Raw genomic sequence first — 6,000 nt, forward strand, 5'->3', positions numbered from 1 at the left:
ATACGAGGTAGGTGATTCAAACTTCAAATGATGCTTGCGAAAATATTCGTTTTATGAGCGGTAAAAGTTGGAAAACCTTTGTATAGAAAATCTTTGCGGGATTGGAAATCTTGCGAGATTTTGCTATCAATCCCAAGGGATTAACCTCGCAAAATGTCCTGCGGGATCTCAGAGGATTCAGGATCTGGATTTCGGGATTCGGAACACTATTTCTAACCAAGCCACTTGGCCTTGTTAAATGCTTTTTTTTTTTTGTGAAAATCACGGAACTTTAGAACAAATGCGGGAGACCTATGTAATTTTAATGACAGTTTTTTTTCCTTACTTTTTCCTCCGGCTTTATTGTGGGCATTTTTCAACTTGAAAAATTTAACACCTAAATATTTTTTGATTCGGATAAAAAATTTTATGTAATATGTCTGTCGATAGAAGCATTGTTTTATCAACTTGACAAATTGAATTTCGAAAAAAGTTTTCTTCGATACACCCTATTGTGCAACACGAATAATAAAAAATCGTCCGACTGAATGTGAAATAATTTTTGTACTATTACACTTTTAGATATAGTTTTGCGCTTCAGTTTGGTGTTGTCAATGCTTCTATTGATCTTTGATGTCAGAATTATATATATATATATATATATATATATATATATATATATATATATATATATATATATATATATATATATATATATATATATATATATATATATATATATAAACCAGTTATTGTAATTATGTGTACTTCTTTGTACATGATTCCAGCGGCTAATAAGGCCAACCAAATTTGACTGTAGACCTTACTCTTTGGTTTCTGTAACAATGTTTGTCAGTTTTACATCTTGTTTTAAATCTTTCTAAATACATTATCGATGTTTATAAGTAGTTACGACCATTTACTAATTGGTTCAGTGTTATAATTGTACCCCAAGCCGACCTTCTGAAAAGTTTTGTCACATGGTTTACGGTTCTAGTTCAGACGATGAAAAAGACAATGTTTGACTCGCTCCATTAAAAAGTACAGCATTTCAGGAGCTTATGCCTACACAAGAGAAAATAATGAAAAAAAAAACACCGATTGTTATAAGAAAAGCCATTAATTATCAGAGAACCCCAGTCATCAAAGACTTGTTTGGCAGAAACAAGAAGGAGAAGAAAATAAAAAAAGGCGTAAACCCTCAATGAAGAAAATACTAAAGAAAACAATGCTATTTGGTACTGTTACACACTTGTGAGAGGATAAAATGAATGACATGAGACTATATCTAAAATTCGGCAGGTAGTGTCATAAGAAATGCGTGCGGTTGTTAAACAAAGGAATTTTTTGTTATTTTTAAGATTTTAAACATATGATTAATGCATATATATTAAAATTAATCTCAATTATCAATGCTAGAAGCTTATTTTGATTATTTAAAAGTGTTATGGTTCTTTGGCCTCATTTTCCTACCATAGTATATCAAGGCCTAACGACAAAGTTTTTAAAAATGTTTTATTTCATGCTTGTTTTCAACAAAACTGGTGATTTTTTGTTAGTTTCTTGTAGTAATTGATCTGTATGTTTAATTAGTATAACAATTTGTTGATTCGGATACATGGATTTCATATTATTTCAAACCTTCCTTAGGTAGGCCTTATTACACGCACCTACTTTACTTACTTTTTGTATTGAAGTGTTGTATTTTAAAACTATGATTTTACACGCTGTACTAGTCTCCGTATCATATTAAATACTTTCAATTCTAGCAATTTGAAGAAGTTTAAATATTTTATATTGTTCTAATGGAGAATTGTGGTAAGATACGATACTAGTATGTTGTAATCATCACAAAACTTTCTTCTAATATCTTTCGCATTTTTCTGATTTCAGAGGGAATTTTTCACTTTTCAGTACTAAAAACTGAATAGAATGTGCTGAAATTGCATTTGCTAGTAATTAGTGAATAATCTTGAAAAGTTAAAAAAGATAAACAAAAGTAACTGATTTAGAAATACTTGTAAGTCATCTTTTAAGGTAATTAAAATGCAAAAACAAAGGGAAAATTACAAAATTTTCAGTGGGACAGGAAATTAATGAAGCGTTTTATAAATCCAAAACTCATAATATTTTTTTATTTTGAACACAGGTGCAACTACCCTCATTATGAACTGCTTTTGGTCATCTAGTGAGCAAACTTTCTATTCCGAGACTGTAAAAATAAATTGGTTTATGGGTTAATATATCTGGTGCATTTTGGATATCAACCAATTTTTCGCGTTTTTTGTCACGTAGCGACCGAAATAAAGAGAAACAAATAGAAAATCAGATGGCGTATTATCGGGCAAAATTATTCAAGCCAAGTCAAGTGAAAAGGCGTAGTTCTGGAACACGATTGAGCAAGATCACGCTGCTCTAAACGAACCCTGGAAAAAATATATAATTGGGGTGGATTTCCTCACCCGACATTGATCCATCTGGTTTCCCTTTAATCCAAAAGCTGTGCGACAAAAACATGAAAATTCAGCTGCTGATCAAAATGCAATCTCCAGGCATTTTGCTAAAAAAAACGATTGATTTTCATTGATCCGGAATTGAAAATGGCAAAAAGTTGTTAAAAAAGATGATACTTATACCACTGCTTAAAAATAAAAAGTTGCTAAAAAATTTTTGTTCTAAAAAAATTAAACAAATTATTTTCTGGTGCCCCTAATACCATAAAATAGAGCTCGAAACAGTAAAATATTTATAAATTTTTAGCATGTACAATAATCAGAAACAATATAATTTCACCACTATTGTAATTTATAAAATCTATTTTGTATCATGTTAGGAATTAATTACATTTCCATAACACCAAACTTTTTACTCAGAAACCAAAAAAGCTCAAATATTTCTTTTATTGCTTGTTTTAACCCAACTCAGATAAAAATCCCTTTAATTTATGAAATGAAAATTCTTTTGCTCTCAAGATTCTCGTATTGCTTGACAACTCTCAAAAACTTCTCTCTCTACCCTTCTGCAGCCAATCATCGATCGGCTCGTAGTATTTAAAATAATTGCCTTTTCGGATGTGTGATGACAGGTTCCTCCGAGTGCTGCCAATCCAAATAATTGCCAGAGATTCGTTCGGAACTTTTAGGTTTATCAAAACTACAGATGTTGGAAAATGCCAACTGTTGTAAAATGCATCAAATAACAGTTGCATTTCAAATCCATGTTTCGTTTTTAAGTAAAACTTGAAGTTTACAAATTATTTTTGAGTAATAGAAAATGTCGTTAATTACTTCTTTATGTTATACTAGTGGAACTCACACGGCTTTGCCCGTAGTAGAAAATTAAAAGGCTTTTTGGTTAGCCTGTATATTTACAAATATTGGACGATGAATTTCTCGCCAATTGGCTTGCCGATGTTACGGTTCCACGTTATGATAATTTGGTAATTTACTCGTCCATCTTATGATAATTTTGGTTGGGAAAATGTTCTTAAAATTGGAATAGAAAAAGAACAAAATCGAATTTTCGAAAAATCGCTTCGAGGTGCACCCCCCCCCCCCCCGCTACAAATTAATTCTGTGCCAAATTTCATGAAAATTGGCCTAACGGTCTAGGCTCACGGAGATCCTGACAGACAGAGATCCAGTCAGAGAGATATCCAGACAGAGAGATTTTCAGTTTTATTATTAGTAAAGAAAACTGTAACAATTTAATGTTTGGAAATGACAAATTCTGAAATTTGAAACTTTTCATCATATAGAATTTTTACTTTACATTTATTATGTTAAATTAAATATTAATATATTTTATATAAAACTCTAAATAGACCTATAAAAAATCTTTTATTTTTATTATATTTATTTGAAGAGGTTTAACATTAATGTATAGTACGTAAAATAGAGTTATCTTCAAATGAATACAGCAAGTGGGAGCGTGACGGACGCCTGTTGGCCTGATGAAAAGGTCTGCAGCTATTTAGGTTACCTAAGTCCAGACAGAAACTTTCTCAAACCATGATAACAGCCCCCTCCCGTTACCAAATTGTTTCGATTTAAAGATGTCGTTACATGGGTTTAACACGTAAAAACCTGATATATTGTTGTTGTAACATATCATATGACCGTTAGGGATTTGAGTGTTTGTCAGCGCAATTTATTTAAACAGCTAAAAAAAAAAACGTCTAATGTCAAGACCGAGTCCTCGTTACTTCTGTTCGCTTACGCTTTATTCTGAGGACTACAATACTCAGTTACATTGAGTAAAATCTGTGAGCAAAAGAGGATAAAATCACAGGATTTTTTTTCTAGATTTGATGAATAATATATGGACATAAATACTTTAATGCATGGCATATGGGATCAGGGGGGCTTTAAAAACATTTCAAAGATTAATTCTAAATGCTATTACTTAAATAAATAAACGTTTTATTTAAAAACCTGGTATTTAAAGCTTTGAAACAACTAATATTTTTATTTATTTAACAATATAATTTTTTTTCTCGCCAAAGTTTACTTCGATATCTTTATTTTCTTCTTTCTTTTACTTTTCTTTCTTTCTCTATTTTTTTTTTTTTTTTTTTTGTTTTTTTTTTTTGTTTTTCTTAAATTTTTTTTTAACAAATAAGAAATGCTTATTTTAAAAACATCAAAGTTACACAAAACAACAATATGAATTACATGCAGTTATAGGTTTCGTTTCTATTCAGCTAAAGATTTACACATCCTTTTTTATTGTGTGTAGAAGATAGTGATATTGATTGAAAATTTAAATTTCGTGTTTTTGTTTATTTACAGGAATTCTTCAATGGAGGAAGAAGAGCTCACATTTCCTGGTGTGGCATTGTAGCAGACGATCGTCTTATCCTTGATGCAAATCGATGAGAGCAGCCAGGAAAAAAAGAATTAAAAATATAAGGAGAACTCCGTCTCGATCCCCATTAGTTTTATAAACAAGAACCTCGACAACCCCCTTACGAAAAGTAGTTTTTTAACAGAAACTTCCCTCTTTCACACAACTGTACAGAGTTTGTGCAGCTTTCCTTAAAAATGCATTTTTTTAACATACATAATATATATAAAGTAAAAACATTTAAGATGATAAAAACCGATGCCTTAATCTCGTGTTCTGTTTGTTGGTTGTCCTGGTATCCTACTCTCGTTTCACTCCGAACGGTTCACTCCATTCTGAGTGAATCAGCGCCTTTGTTCAATTGATAACAGTAACGGTCATCTCCGTTTACTTGGGAGGTCAGCCGATGAACTAAACTTTGTTCAAGGAATACATAGGCCGAAAGTAAACAAAAAGGTTTCCAGAAGATTTGCCGCTATGCCATTTTCGTTGATTTTCTCTTGAATAATAATAAAAAAAGTTAACTGATAGGATTCGCGTATGCTGTCTGCTTGGCCCCAATTCATTCTTTTCCAAGGCAAGCAAGTGATTGAGTTCGCCAAATGACATAATTTTTTGCTTGCATCTAGGCTATCTTTCCCGTGAATGATGTGTAGTTCGCAGGCTGAAATGCACGCAGAGTTAAGTGAACGTACCGAGTGAAGCGATATTAGGGCCTCTATGCTCCGAGCAATGGTTGACGAAAAAAACATTTGACATATTATTGAGATATTTTTGCCCATACTTGTTGTTTAGAATTATGTTTCCAAACTATCAGATTTATGTTTTGCTGAGATTACAAAGGACTGAGGACGAAAACATTTTAATTTTCCTCGAAAAAAACAATGTTTTAGCAATTTTAAAATTAATAAATAGAGATCTTAATAGTATTATCTGTTTTTACATGAAGAATCGGGTAGGCATGGAAAACTGTCTTATTAAAAAAAGTCTAATTTTTTAAGAAAAACCTACTAAATTGCAGTAACCAGATTAACGTTAACAGCGTCAAAAAGCAGTGCTTTTTTGAAGTCGTGCGGATTTAACTTCTCAGGCTTGAAATCTGCCATCAATTACACTATAAAGCTGTAAAAAATACATTGCTATTGTTTTAGTTACTTCTTTATTTTAAAGCTTTTT

The 6,000-nt window shown here is 31.4% G+C and overlaps 1 protein-coding gene across 1 annotated transcript in view; it reads left to right on the forward strand.

Moving 5' to 3' along the window:
• Positions 1–4,857, forward strand: part of LOC129225574 (uncharacterized) — a 243,051-nt gene extending 238,194 nt beyond the window's left edge. The window contains exon 3 of the mRNA XM_054860022.1: positions 4,770–4,857. The gene's annotated coding sequence lies outside the window, so the exon portion shown is untranslated. The remainder of the gene's footprint in view (positions 1–4,769) is intronic.
• The last annotated feature ends 1,143 nt before the right edge of the window (positions 4,858–6,000 follow it).

This window comes from Uloborus diversus, chromosome 7 (genome assembly GCF_026930045.1).
Source record: "Uloborus diversus isolate 005 chromosome 7, Udiv.v.3.1, whole genome shotgun sequence".
In the NCBI taxonomy this organism is placed as follows: Eukaryota; Metazoa; Arthropoda; class Arachnida; order Araneae; family Uloboridae; genus Uloborus; species Uloborus diversus.